Here is a 16,062-nt window from a genome sequence, read left to right on the forward strand (position 1 = left end):
CCTCGGGCCAAGTCGTGTCACCCCCTCCTCCCCCCTCACTTGGCATTAGTCAGATTGGTAATTATTTTTACTGCACTCCACCCACACTCCTGCGGCCTAAGGCTGACACGACTTGGGAGCATTTTGCCACTCGTCACCGTTAGTGGTGAGGGTCCCGAGGGATTTTCCCTGTTATCTCCTGAATACACGGTGACACTATTGGCTCGTGTTCTCCGTGCAGGTTTATCAGGATTGTCAGGTTTTTACCTCGGGCTAAGTCGTCTCACCCCCTCCTACCCCCTAACTTAGCACTAGTCATGTTAGTATTTGTTTTTACTACACTCCACACGCACTCCTGCGGCCATTTTGGGTTTTCTTCTCGCTCCTATTTTCTTTACACTCTTTTCTGCATTCCGCACCATCACAACCGCTCTATCCCATCCCATCAGCTTACAGCTGCCTCTATTAAACCCCAACCACACTCCTGCGGCCTAGGGCTGACACGACTTGGGAGCATTTTGCCACTCGTCACCGTTAGCGGTGAGGGTCCCGAGGGATTTTCCCTGTTATCTCCTGAATACACGGTGACACTATTGGCTCGTGTTCTCCGTGCAGATTTATCAGGAATTTCAGGTTTTCACCTCGGGCCAAGTCGTGTCACCCCCTCCTCCCCCCTCACTTGGCATTAGTCAGATTGGTAATTATTTTTACTGCACTCCACCCACACTCCTGCGGCCTAAGGCTGACACGACTTGGGAGCATTTTGCCACTCGTCACCGTTAGTGGTGAGGGTCCCGAGGGATTTTCCCTGTTATCTCCTGAATACACGGTGACACTATTGGCTCGTGTTCTCCGTGCAGGTTTATCAGGATTGTCAGGTTTTTACCTCGGGCTAAGTCGTCTCACCCCCTCCTACCCCCTAACTTAGCACTAGTCATGTTAGTATTTGTTTTTACTACACTCCACACGCACTCCTGCGGCCATTTTGGGTTTTCTTCTCGCTCCTATTTTCTTTACACTCTTTTCTGCATTCCGCACCATCACAACCGCTCTATCCCATCCCATCAGCTTACAGCTGCCTCTATTAAACCCCAACCACACTCCTGCGGCCTAGGGCTGACACGACTTGGGAGCATTTTGCCACTCGTCACCGTTAGCGGTGAGGGTCCCGAGGGATTTTCCCTGTTATCTCCTGAATACACGGTGACACTATTGGCTCGTGTTCTCCGTGCAGGTTTATCAGGAATTTCAGGTTTTCACCTCGGGCCAAGTCGTGTCACCCCCTCCTCCCCCATCACTTGGCATTAGTCAGATTGGTAATTATTTTTACTGCACTCCACCCACACTCCTGCGGCCTAAGGCTGACACGACTTGGGAGCATTTTGCCACTCGTCACCGTTAGTGGTGAGGGTCCCGAGGGATTTTCCCTGTTATCTCCTGAATACACGGTGACACTATTGGCTCGTGTTCTCCGTGCAGGTTTATCAGGAATTTCAGGTTTTCACCTCGGGCCAAGTCGTCTCACCCCCTCCCCCCCCCTCACTTGGCATTAGTCAGATTGGTAATTATTTTTACTGCACTCCACCCACACTCCTGCGGCCTAAGGCTAACACGACTTGGGAGCATTGTCGACCGGTCAGCTGCTCCATGACCTTGTTATTATAGTGTTATACTGCTTGATCGTCAGGGGCGGCTCCTTCAACGATCTGCTTCCCCTCTTTCTACACCACATTAAGAATAGACAAGACTTGGGAGCATTTGCCACTCGTCACCGTTAGCGGTGAGGGTCCCGAGGGATTTTCCCTGTTATCTCCTGAATACATGGTGACACTATTGGCTCGTGTTATCCGTGCAGTTTTTTCAGGTTTTTCAGGTTTTCACCTCGGGCCAAGTCATCCCACCCCCTTACTCCCTTGGCATTAGTCAGGTTGTTATTTCGATAGTTCTGGAGAAATTTTGATTCTAGGCTAGCTAGGGGCTGCCTCTTTTAGCCTGGATTCCCCACCCACCCTAGCCCAATTTTTTTTTCTTATTTCTTGCCTGTTGGGGTTGGTCAACCTCTCTGTGGCGGGAAAGAATGTCTGTCCAGTGACTAATGCGCTGCTTTATGGAGGTGCGCTCTCTTTTCAGGGTGTGGTATGACTGCCCAACAATCGGGATCCCGACAGTCAGTATACCGACATCGGAATCCCGACTTCCAGTGCTCTGACAGGAGGGTGAGCGCAAAGAAGCCCCTTGTGGGCTCGGTGACTGGCTTCGCTCGCCAAAGGTTCTATTTTCCCTCTATGGGGGTCATGGCACAAGGGAAAATAGCCCCTGCCAGTCGGGATCACCCTTTTCAGAGCACCGGCAGTCGCAATTCCTATGTCGGTACACTTACTGTTGGGATCCCGATTGCCAGGTAGTTGTCCGGTACCCCTCTTTCCAATAGACTGATCTAGTCTGACCTACCCTACTGGGGGTCAGGGCCACTGACTGTCTAGCTGGCCTACTATGGTGTATTGGGGGGAGAGTTTGGGAATTAACACTTTCTATTGGCTAATGGCCAGTTGGCTTAGTTGAGTGCATGTCGTGGACATCGGATCAGCATAGACGTAATGTCACTGGTAAACTGGCCGTTCTTTCTCTCTGCCAACATAGTTATTTAAAATATTACAAAATAAAAAGGTTGACTGATTTTAATGGCATTACTGTTGTCCGTGTCATTATTTTAGAGAAGTAAGATTTCATATCCACTAGCAAATATGGTTAGAGCAAAATATGTTTATTGAGACCTATGTAAGATAATAAACAAAATTGCAGTACAGCAGAGTAATATAGTCCACATCATCATATAATTTGACATAGGTTGTACTGACAAAGGAGACATAGAAAGAGGGAGGAAAAGAAAGAAAAATAGAGAGTAAGGTTAACGGTGTTACGGTTCTGTAGGTGGTCAGAAGACCTGCTCCCTGACTCTGTTGCCCCAGCCTGACGTCCACAAGATACGTGCGGAGCTAGTCTTCTCCTGTACCCGTCTCGGCTGAAGGGCGAATTATGTCCGCCCCACTCCGCTACAGGCAGGTTTTATGTTCAGGACAACGTATCTGAGGAGGCAGACCAGCAGCAAAAGGACCTCTAACTAAACCTGACGTTCAGGACTGAGACCCCTACAGGGATGGCAACAATGCCCAAATCATATACATATATTGGGTATGCCCAGCCCCATTTTTGATATAGTATCAGGACATCTATACCACGAGAATATTTTATATTGTGTCTCCACCACCAGTATGCTGGGGGAGCAAGCATGGGCAAGTTGGAGGATTTTTCCCCAATTGGCATCTGTTAAGTCACTCCTCAGGTCTTTGTCCGACTTTTTAGTAAAGCAGGGGAGATCACGACTAGCATCGTCTAACAAGATGTTATAGATCTTGGATATAGGGTGACAAGAAGCAAATATGGTTAATGTGTGAGGTCACACTCAATGTCACATCTGCCGACAGGAAGTTTCATTAATAATATTACCCCATCCAGCCCATACTTATATAATAACATAATGCTAGAATCCCCTAATATCTGTCAAATCCACTTCATTTTTGGAAGTTAATACCTAATGTTATCATCAGGTGACATAAAAAGCATCAGGTGACATTTTAAATACTTTAGCAGGATCCGATGGGTCGGAATGACAAAAACAAAATCTAGTCCAGGCATTCGCAACCACGGTCCTCAAGGCACACCAACAGTGCAGGTTTTGTAGATATCCAGGCTTGAGCACAGGTGACTTAATTAGTATCTGAGGGATTCTGATTAAACCACCTGTGCTGAAGCCTGGATATCACTAAAACCTGCACTGTTGGTGTGCCTTGAGGACCGTGGTTGGGAATGCCTGATCTAGTCTAATGCAGGGGTAGCCAACTCCAGTCCTCAAGAGCTACCAACAGTGCGTGTTTTCCAGGTTTCCTCATCCCAAATGAAGTAATTAGCTCCACCTATGGATCTTTTAAAATGTGTCATTGAGTAATGAGTGCAGCTGTGCACAAGCTAGGTGCTCTAAAAAATGTGAATTGTTGGTAGCTATTGAGGACTGGAGTTGGCTTCCCCTGGTCTAGCGTGTACGCACAATGCTGATGATGTGCACTCACACGACTTGTCAGCAATGTAACATGGACCCTGCTCCCCCACCACCGCTCATCGCGGCTGGCATTGGCAAGTGTGTATGCACTAGCCGATGCTAGCACCCCATCGGTGATGCTGATCAGCCTGTCCTGTACTTACTGAAGCAGCCACATAAAGCTGCTCAGCATGTACTGTGCTTACTGAAGCAGCCACATAAAGCTGCTCAGCATGTACTGTACTTACTGTAGCAGTCACATAAAGCTGATCAGCCTGTCCTGTACTTACTGTAGCAGTCACAAAGCTGCTCAGCATATGCTGTACTTACTGTAGCAGTCACATAAAGCTGTTCAGCGTCTGCTGTACTTACTGTAGCAGTCACATAAAGCTGCTCAGCATGTGATGTGCTTACTGTAGCAGTCACATAAAGCTGCTCAGTGTGTACTGTACTTACTGTAGCAGTCACATAAAGTTGCTTAGCGTGTCCTGTACTTACTGTAGCAGTCACATAAAGCTGCTCAGCGTGTCCTGTACTTACTGTAGCAGTCACATAAAGAGATAGCAAGAAGGGAAAAAACAACTGAAAATGTGGACTATTAAATAACTCAGTAATATGTATATTGTCACCGGAAGATTGGGTGTAAATGTAACTCATCCGCGGCAAACTGCTCACTTCCATATGGTAATGCGGGAGTATCCTGTGTACACTAACAATCCACACGTGAAAGTCTATCCCGCCCACTGCAGTCATCATTAGTATCTGGGCTTGGCCCCACTTCGCACTGGGTACAGAAGATACTTCTGAAGCAGGCATCCGGTTTCCGTCTGAAAGCTACTATGAAGGAAGAAGCCGGCATACGCATCCACAGTACGGAGCAGTTCCGGGCATCGCATGGTGCACCCAGGCACTACCCAGAATCCATAATACAGACAGTGTGTCCCGTAATTGTAAGAGTTTACACACGTCATCCAACGTGGGTCAAGGCCGTAACAAACATGTAACAAGAGTGTAATGTGATTACAAGAACATATGGTTACAAACAGCGTCCCTTTAACTCGTACAAGAGAAGTTCCTGTAATACATATGCAAACTTTATGCAATCATTGTCCTGACTGGCTGATTATCAGAGGATCCGGCCAATGAGTGCATAGTGGGTAGCTGCAACCAATCGGCCTGTCGGGCAAGAGACAATTTCCAACATTCCAAAATGACCGCCCATCCTTTCACCAGTTCTGTCACAGGGGAGGCACGGGGAAATGCTCTCTCTACAGGGAAGGAACCCGGATCATGTGGCCATACACTACTATCTCATAGCGTATATCTGCTGGTTTCAGGCGGTCCGATAAAAGGTCTGCTGGTCTGACAGACATTGCATAGTGTATGCCCAGCATAAGACGGGTATGGGTCATAGGGTCGACACAAGCATTAGGTCGACAATAGGGAAGTGAACAGGGAAAAGGTCCTAATGCAAGCATGTCCAAACTATGGCCCTCCAGCTGTTGTGTCCCATCATGCCTTGCCTCAGTTTTGCTTTTAGGGAATGTTAAACTATTGCAAGGCATGCTGGGATGTGTAGTTTCACAACAGCTGGAGGGCCATAGTTTGGACATGCCTGTCCTAATGAATGAACCATTCTCTGTAGAGTAATAAAGACCTGGTAATATTACAGTCCCACACTCGCTGTCCCTTCCCAGTGATATCTGGGCCTCTTCGCAGTCCGTGGCTCCGTGAGAAAGGGACAGCAAGTGTGTAGTATAAGGAGGACAGTAACTTCTCTTTATTGCAGTTGATATTTGGGCCGAATAGTAACACTTGGCTCAAACAAAACGTCTACACAAGTACCTACCTCGGGAGGTTTGGAACAGATGCGGACATCACCACAGCAGAAGGGGAGGAAGGTGTCAAGGGCTGCGGAGATTCTGGGGCTCTTGGAACCCTTCCCATCCGGTACCGGATGCCCATACTGTTCATCAAGGAGACATACACAAACACATGAGTATATAACTATATTAGTAACACTGACTAATGTGGTAGCTCAACATCCTAAATAAAAATGGGATATTTTTGCCCTGAGGTAACGTACTCATGGGCCTAATATGTTCCTCTGTAATGCAACCAAGCACATAATGGACACATTAAATACAGTCATTGATCTTTATTGGATATACATCTTGATTACCAATGGCATTTCAGGATAAAGGAAAGAGTAAAATCACTGAATGTTTTATGAACATCGCTTGGCTATGTCTGGTATATCAGCCACATGCACGTTCCCCAGTTTCAGCTAACCAATGTGTACCCAGCATAATATCACTAGTGTTCCTTCTAAGCTTATTTTACAGGGTGCTGCACCCTGCCCGTTTTTAAAACCTCAAAATGCTCCCTGCCCTTTTTGTGTGTGGCACTGTGCGCCCTTACGCTGTCCCCCACCGCGCTGACGTGCCACTGATAACTTCGGTGTGTGCCATCATGTGTAATGGGTATTACGGTGTGTGCCATAATGTGTAAGAAGCATTATGGTGTGTGGTGTAATGTGTAAGAGGCATTACAGTGTGTGTGCCATAATGTGTGTTGTCATTATGACATAATATGTAATGGACATAGCTCAGTATGACAATGGGTAATGGGTATTAGGGTGTGTGGTATAATGTGTAATGGGCATTATGGTGTGTGGTATAATGTGTAATTGGTATTACGGTGTGTGGTATAATGTGTAATGGGCATTGTGGTGTTTGGTATAATGTGTAAGAACATTACAGTGTATGCCATAATGTGTAGTTGTCATTATGACAGAAAATGGAATGGGTATAGCACAGTATGACAATGTGTAATGGTTATTACGGTGTGTGGTATAATGTGTAATGGGCATTATGGTGTGTGGTATAATGTGTAATGGGTATTACGTTGTGTGGTATAAAGTGTAGTTGTCATTATTACAGAATATATAATGGACATAGCTCAGTATGACAATGGGTAATGGACATTATCGTGTGTGGTATAATGAGTAATGGGCATTATGGTGTTGTGGTATAATGTTTAATAGGCATTATGGTGTGTGTGTGTGTGTGTGGTATAATGTGTAATGGGTATTACAGTGTGTGGTATAATGTGTTGTCATTGCGACAGAATATGTAATGGCCATAGCAGAGTATGACAATGTGTAATGGGCATAATTCTTATAATTTTTTCTGTTTCTGATATAAATTTCTAGTATAAAATGTGCTCTTTCGATTGAAAAAAGTGCTCAGCCTGGTGGTCAGCGCCCTGCCCTATAAAAATCAGAGTATGGGGAATTGCCAGCAGCCACTTTACGGTATACGGTCATATTGTCGACATCACTTAGGTCAACAGTCAATAGGTCGACAACATTGGGTCGACAGGTGGCAAGGTCAACAGGTGTCTAGGCCGACATCAGTGAAGGTCGACAGGTGTCAATGTCGACATGGGACAATGTCGACATGGGTTTAGGTCGACGCAGTGTTAGGTCAACATGGGTTAGGTCGACATGTTTTTTACTGGTTTTTGAGGCGACATGTGCCGACAGGCGGTATTTCATGCCCTACCACGCACTAGGGCGTGGTGGGAGAATAAAATAGTGTGCCGAGCGCAGCGTGGCACCGTACCGAAGCATTGCGAGCGTAGTGAGCGATGCGAGGAGCTTTCGGTTGACTTCCAACTGTGTCCATGTTGACTGTGTCGACATTCGGGAAAAAAAAAACAGTAAAAAAACCCCATGTCGACCTTCTGACCTGTCAACCTAAACCCGTGTTGACATTGACACCTGTCGACCTTCACCCATGTCGACCTAGACACCAGTCGACCTTGCCACCTATCGACCCAACGGTGTCGACCTAATGACTGTCGACCTAAGTGGTGTTGACAATACGATCCACACTCCCACTTTACGGTGGGGCCAATGCAGACCCGTTCGGTCTGATCCAAATTTGGATCCTTTACGATGATGGGGGTCTGTGCATGCACTGCATATACACAGCGGGGGTATGGCCAGCAGTCACAGTAATGTATACAGAGAGGGGTATGGCCAGCAGTCACAGTAATGTATACACAGAGGGGTATGGCCAGCAGTCACAGTAACGTATACACAGTGGGGGTATAGCCAGCAGTCACAGTAACGTATACACAGAGGGGTATGGCCAGCAGTCACAGTAACGTATACACAGTGGGGGTATATCCAGCAGTCACAGTAACCTATACACAGTGGGGGTATATCCAGCAGTCACAGTAACGTATACACAGTGGGGGTATAGCCAGCAGTCACACGAACGTATACACCAGAGGGGTATGGCCAGCAGTCAAAGTAACGTATACACAGTGGGGGTATAGCCAGCAGTCACAGTAACGTATACACAGTGGGGGTATAGCCAGCAGTCACAGTAACGTATACACAGAGGGGTATGGCCAGCAGTCACAGTAATGTATACACAGTGGGGGTATAGCCAGCAGTCACAGTAACGTATACACAGAGGGGTATGGCCAGCAGTCACAGTAACGTATACACAGTGGGGGTAGAGCCAGCAGTCACAGTAATGTATACACAGTGGGGGCATAGCCAGCAGTCACAGTAACGTATACACAGAGGGGTATGGCCAGCAGTCACAGTAATGTATACACAGTGGGGGTATAGCCAGCAGTCACAGTAACGTATACACAGAGGGGTATGACCAACAGTCACAGTAACGTCTACACAGTGGGGGTATAGCCAGCATTCACATTAACGTATACACCGAGGGGTATGACCAGCAGTCACAGTAACGTATACACAGAGGGGTATGGCCAGCAGTCACAGTAACGTATACACAGTGGGGGTATATCCAGCAGTCACAGTAACCTATACACAGTGGGGGTATATCCAGCAGTCACAGTAACGTATACACAGTGGGGGTATAGCCAGCAGTCACACGAACGTATACACCAGAGGGGTATGGCCAGCAGTCAAAGTAACGTATACACAGTGGGGGTTTAGCCAGCAGTCACAGTAACGTATACACAGTGGGGGTATAGCCAGCAGTCACAGTAACGTATACACAGAGGGGTATGGCCAGCAGTCACAGTAATGTATACACAGTGGGGGTATAGCCAGCAGTCACAGTAACGTATACACAGAGGGGTATGGCCAGCAGTCACAGTAACGTATACACAGTGGGGGTAGAGCCAGCAGTCACAGTAACGTATACACAGTGGGGGCATAGCCAGCAGTCACAGTAACGTATACACAGAGGGGTATGGCCAGCAGTCACAGTAATGTATACACAGTGGGGGTATAGCCAGCAGTCACAGTAACGTATACACAGAGGGGTATGGCCAGCAGTCACAGTAATGTATACACAGTGGGGGTATAGCCAGCAGTCACAGTAACGTATACACAGAGGGGTATGACCAACAGTCACAGTAACGTCTACACAGTGGGGGTATAGCCAGCAGTCACAGTAACGTATACACAGAGGGGTATGACCAGCAGTCACAGTAACGTATACACAGTGGAGTATGGCCAGTAGTCACAGTATGCACAGGAGTCCAGCAGGAAAAAAAACAATTACAGCAGAGAGCGCAGCGGAGCATGCAGAGCGCAGGCTTCCATCCAATATAATGGCGCAGAGCCGCGGTCGCACCGCATTCTGTGGGATGCAATTCTCGGGAGAATCCAAGGCCGGGAAGATGGCACTCATTTCGGGATCTTAGTCTGGCGGAAACGCCCATTGTTCGGAGCATCTCTTTTATTTGATATGTTTATTTGGTCCCATCACACACAATGGTGGCCCCCACCGTAATGCCCATCACACATGATAACCCACACTGTAATGCCCATCACACACAATGGTGGCCCCCACCGTAATGCCCATCACACATGATGGCCCCCACCGTAATGCCTATCACACATGATGGTCCCCACTGTAATGCCCATCAGAAACGATGACCCACACTGTAATGCCCATCACACACGATGACCCACACCGTAATGTCTTTCACACATGATGGCCCACACTGTAATGCCCATCACACACGATGACCCACACTGTTATGCCCATCACACATGATGGCCTCCACCGTAATGCCCATCCCACATGATGGTGGCCCATACTGTAAAGCCCATCACACATGATGACCCACACTGTAATGCCCATCGCACATGATGACCCACACTGTAATGCCCATCACACATGATGGTCCCCACTGTAATGCCCATCACACATGATGGCCCACACCGTAATGCCTATCACACACGATGGTGGCCCACACTGTAATGCCCATCGCACATGATGACCCACACTGTAATGCCCATCGCACATGATGACCCACACTGTAATGCCCATCGCACATGATGGCCCCCACTGTAATGCCCATCGCACATGATGACCCACACTGTAATGCCCATCGCACATGATGGCCCCCACTGTAATGCCCATCACACATGATGACCCACACTGTAATGCCCATCACACATGATGACCCACACTGTAATGCCCATCGTACACGATGACCCACACCTCAACAGCGACTACATATGATGGCACATAAGAGCCTCTTACCTACATGCTCATTGCCAGGGGTTTCTTACTCAATGCCAAAGGTTTCATGCATGGTTGCCAATAAAGGGGCAGATGTATTAAGCCTTAACAAGAGATAAATGCAAGGGTGATAAGGAGAGATAAACATCCAGCCAATCAGCTCCTTACTGACTTTTTTCAAACACAGCCTGTAACATGGCAGTTAGCAGGTGATTGGCTGGATGTTTATCTCTCCATATCACCCTTGGATGTATCTCTTGTTAAAGCTTAATACATCTGCCCCAAAGTTTCATGCATGGTTGCCAATAAGGTTTCATGCTCGTTGCCCAGGTATTATATCCTCGTTACCCAGAATGGGAAAAGCAACCCCAGCAAGCCCTCCTGTCTGTGGTGGCTTAGCCGGCGGGAAGAGCTGACTGACAGCCACTGCTAGCAGAGAGCAGCTTAGCGTTCTGCCAGTGCAGTGGGGCGGGGGGGCTGGCTGCACTTTAAAGAGCTGGCATGCCGCTCTCTTCTCAGGACTTCAGCAGTGGTAACAGCATGGGGGGGTGGTGGCTGCACCTGTAACAACAGACACACACCGCTTTCAGCAGAGAGTTCATCAGCATTTCAGTGCACGCAGGGGGGCTGATGAGAACGCTTGCAACGGGATGTCAGCGCACCAGGGGGGCAGCGGAAGGCCCAAAGTCCCACACACAAAAAGGGCAGGAACACTCATTTCTGTGTCCTACGGATGACAGGAGGAGGGTGACATGGTCAGATGTATCCGCCTTCACCGCGGGTCTCAACAAGAGGACTAGCGCAGGTGTTCACCCAACTTGAATAACTGCAGCTCTTAAGGCCCCCATCTGTCAGGGTGGGGAATCGCTTGTGGTACCCCGTCAACTCACCCGGCAGCTGCTACGTTCAGTTCACAATTATTTCTACCCATGCATGTTCATACCTCCCAACTTTTGTATCTCCGGAGGCGGGACGATGCTCCTGCGCGCCGGAGGCGCGCCGAAATTTTCGGGGGGCGTGGCCTAATTTGGGGGCATGGCCTATACCCGCGACTCTTCCGCGAGGCCACGCCCCCATTTTGCCGCTATGGGGGCATGACCCAGAGGCTCTGTGAGCCTCTAGCCATGCCCCCAGCCCCCTGGCTGCGGGAATAGACGCTGTGCGCGTGCGCACAGCGTTTATTCCCCGCTGCTTAGCAGCTGACAGGGGGGACTCCCAACAGCCCCCCCACACCGCGGGACACTGCCGCCCGCGGGTGGGACATCGGGACAGCCCCTGACAATCGGGACTGTCCCGATAAAATCGGGACTGTTGGGAGGTATGCATGTTGCCCCTTCTTTATATAAACACCTCTTTCTTCACTTTCATGAAAACTCTTCACTACTGTAAAACCGCAGCTCACCGTTACCAATTCTAAACAGTCTCTTGTTACAGTACATCTTCTGTTGTGACACCTGTCAGTATCACACTGACCCCATGGGTTAATAAACTGCTTTATGTTCTACCCTGATACTAGTAAATCCCCTAAACTCCAATACTGCTCTAAAACAAACAGTCATATTTATTGTGGTTTTTATTACTGTTTTAATTCAGCTCATCCTGGAAAAGGATTTGTGGCACTGAAAAAACCTCTGCGAGTATTTATAACAGTGTCTTGAGAATAAAACATTAATCTGGTTTAGCAAAGGAAGAGTCATGTTAATAGTTCTCAATTTATAGCGGCATAATAAAGAGGATATAAATAATTAGATGGGACATGTGGGTGTTAGCTGGATCCAGGTCTAGATTTCTAAACCATACAGGTGTATTCAATGCGGGCGGCAAGGGGTGTTTGTAGGGCGAGGGGTGTTTGTTTGGCGAGGATGGCTTTTCCAACCCCCTCGCCGAACTCAATGCTTTGGAGAAATCCAGATCCCCTTAAACAGTGAGTTTCCCCACGAATGCAGTGAGACCGCTCCAATTTGTGGCAAGCCCCGCTGTTTTGATGGCCACACTCGCCGTTTCCACCTCGCCTCAGGGAACTGGCGAGGTGGAAACGGCGCGTGAAGGGGAGAGAGTTGAATAATCTGACGCCGAGCTATCGGCACTCAGGGCTGCCGACAGGGGGGTGCCCTGGGTACAGCTGTCCCGGGCCCAGGCCTCTGGAGGGGCCCGGGCAGCTGCCCAAAGCGGTGGCACACCACCTCCCCCTCCCGGCCCCCCAGCCAGGCATGCACAGTGCAGCCTGCAGAGCACCGAGCCTAGGACACAGAGGGGCTCAGCACTCTGCAGGCTGCACTTTGCAGAGTGCGCACTGCGCCCCGGACCTGACCTGAGTCTGACCGAAAGTGGAGGCTGAAGAAGCGATGCCGCGTGATGGTAAGTAATGGGGTAGGCAGGCTGCGCGGGGTTTTGTGTGTGCGGACGGACGGTAATGTAGGGCGCTGTGCCACTGTAGGTCAGTCCCGGGCCCCAACAATTCTAATGGCGGCCCTGTCGGCACTGCTTAATGTATAGCTCGCTGTCAGGGGCTCGCTGCCCGCATTGAATACACCCCATAAAGTCAGCAGTGAGGGTTTAACATCAAATTGTGGTGATATTGGGCAAGATGTACTAAGCCTTGAAAAGCTATAAAATGGAGAGTACTAAACAACCAGCCAATTAGCATGTCATTTTTCTAACCCAGCCTGTGACATGTCAGGTAGGAGCTGATTGGATGGTGGTTTATCACTCCCCATTTTATCAAACTTAGTACATCTGGCCCATTGATATATTTTTTACATAGGAAAAAGTCATTGCATTTGTGTTTAGATAAAATAATGACACACCAACAAACTTACCCTTCCTTTACCACCGATAAGCTAATCTCTCATCTAAGCGGGACAATTATTGGGACCAACTACCAGATGTGCACCACAGATCTTTAATGTGTCTGATTTTCCTGAAAGAAGATAATATTTTTACATATCTTAAAAGGTGTCATGTCCTGATGGAAATGTTTGTATACATATACACACACACACACGATCCGGGACTGCTCTTACGTCAGGCCTGAGGGCACAAGCAGGCAGACTGAAGCAAGGACGCACAAGCTAGGTGCTTGTAGGCAGGTAGTAAGATGACGGGGGAAGATGATCACCTCCATCTTCTCTTCTCTCCTCCGCGGCCACTCCCAGAATGCCATGCGGTGCTCATTGGAGGAGGGGGAGAGGCTGATCAGAGAGACGGAATACATACAGATCATATACATGCAATGGAGAAGCTGTCCTTACCCAGTCTGACAGGCTCAGGGGAGATCCCCCCCTGTCCAGGCTGCAGTCCTGCCGGGAACGCTTACATCAGCCACCTCCTGGGCATTGCAACCTTACTCCACGCAGCCAGCAGCACTAGCACAGTGGTGGTCATGCGAGGCGACCTCCCTCCGCTCTCTCCCTACGACTGGCAATGAACAGCTGCCTTTGCATGAAAGATTTTCCACGCTTAACAGTTAAGTGTCTGTAGACCCCAGCCACCCTCTAGTCCTGCTGGCAGCCTCTGCTGCTCAGGGGCGGGCTGGGCCGGGGGGGCAGGATGCCATATGCCCCCCGGGCAACTCTGCCATCTAGTGTACAAGGCCAGTTGGCCACCTCTTTTGTAAGAAGTACCCTGGTGGTCCAGCGGTTTCTGTACCTGCGGCTGCGATCGGACGGTCACCGGAGGCACAACCCACTATGCAGGGCTATGTACACAGTGTAGAAAGGCTGCCAATGCGCGGCCGTATCACAGACTGCTAGTAGTAACTGTGGATCTTCAGGGCTACGGAAGCCCTATAGGTCCCTAGTTATTACCAAGCTGTGTGATATGGCCGCGCATAGGCAGCCTTACACATAGTGTGGACGGAGACTGTCTCAGCCTGTGCTCAGCTCTGTGAGTGTGTGTCGGACTCGGAGCTGGGCTGACACTCAGCCTGTCCAAGCAAGGACAGCAGCAGGCAGCACCGACTGTAAGGTTCCCCCTTCTAATTAAGGCCCCCAGCTCAGTCAGCTTCCTGCCCGGGCTCTGCAGTAGCCCCGCCCCCAACTCTCTTCCTGTGTCTTCTACTAATCTCCTCCGCACAGGATGGAGAAGGCTGGACCTGTGATCAACTGCACATCATAATAAAAAGGTAGTCCCTGGACCCTGATCCCTGGTCTTTCTGTACCTTTCCCCTGCTGTAGTTTCAATATATCCCCTGTGGTCTCTCCCACTATCTCGCTCTTCCCTGCTGTCCCTTTCACTAACTCCCCTGTGGTCTCTCTCACTCTCTCCATCTACTCTGCTGTCTCCTTCATTATCTCTCCTGCTGTCTCTCTCACTAACTCCCCTGTGCTGTCTATTTAACTGTATCCCTAATGGTCTCTTTCACAAACTCCCCTGCGGTCTCTCTTCCTCTCCCCTTCTGTCTCTTTTACTATATCCACAGCTGTCTCTTTTGCTATCTCCCCTGCTGTCTTAATCTCTCCCTCTCCCCTGCTGTCTCTTTCACTCGTTCCCCATGGTCTATCTCCCTATCTTTCACCCTATGCTCTTTCTCTCTATTTCTCTCCCCTCGTTCTCACGCTATCTCCCCCTCCCCATATGCTATATCTCTCCAGTGCTCTCTCTCTTGCTATAGCATTCTCCACTGAGCACTCTCTCACTACATCACTCTTCCCTGCGTGCTCTCTTGCTCTCCCTTGCACTCTCTTTTGCTATCTCCCCCTCCACTGTGCTCCCTCACGCTATCTCTTTCCCCATTGCACTCTCTCTCGCTATCTATTTCTCTCCCACATGTGCTTTTCCCTTTTGGGCGGGCTCCTCCCACAGCGCTGCTGTGAGAGGGATTTGAAATGGATCCATCACAGGAAGCCCTGTGGCTGCCTGGGTCTCCAGGGGGACGTCCAGGCAATGTCGGGGATCGCAAAAGGCAGCTCTTATCAGGAGAGCTGCCCTTTGTGCTGCTTATCACATATGTCAGTACATATGCGATGGGCAGCAGTATGTACCACCACTGCTTGGTGCATTCTGCCCTCTATCGCACCAGGGCCACTCTCTTATGTTTCCCCCCAGGCCAAGAGTTGCCAGCCAGCACCTGCTGCTGCTGTTAGAAGCAGGGTGCACAGCCAGGACTGCAGGGGGATCATGGTGATAGTCACAGGCTTGAGACCCTGATGTCAGATGTATGCAATGCATTAACCATTCAGCTGACTGAGCCTCTGTCTTCTATTGTTACCAGTGCTATTGTTATGCTATGATTGGTAGCAAAACAAACAAACAAAAATTCCAAAAGATTCCGTATCATTGATACATTGGGGGAAATATACTAAGAATACGAATGCAAAAAGTTGCATTCGTATTCTTAATACGAATTAATACGACAGCATACCTCGTATGCTTTGTCGTGTTCCGGAGGGGGATTTACAAAGCAGTCAAATACAGTACGACTGCTTTGTAACCCTCCGATGGCGTATAAATTTGTAT

General features: G+C 49.0%; 1 long non-coding RNA gene across 1 annotated transcript in view; it reads right to left on the bottom strand.

Annotated features, from left to right (window-relative positions):
• LOC146049645 (uncharacterized) overlaps positions 1 to 6,409 on the bottom strand; it is a 210,844-nt gene extending 204,435 nt beyond the window's left edge. The window contains exon 1 of the long non-coding RNA XR_014466166.1: positions 5,925 to 6,409. This is a non-coding gene — a long non-coding RNA (uncharacterized LOC146049645). The remainder of the gene's footprint in view (positions 1 to 5,924) is intronic.
• Positions 6,410 to 16,062: the final 9,653 nt, after the last annotated feature.

This window comes from Crinia signifera, chromosome 12, assembly GCF_055691185.1.
Source record: "Crinia signifera chromosome 12, ASM5569118v1, whole genome shotgun sequence".
Classification (NCBI taxonomy): Eukaryota; Metazoa; Chordata; class Amphibia; order Anura; family Myobatrachidae; genus Crinia; species Crinia signifera.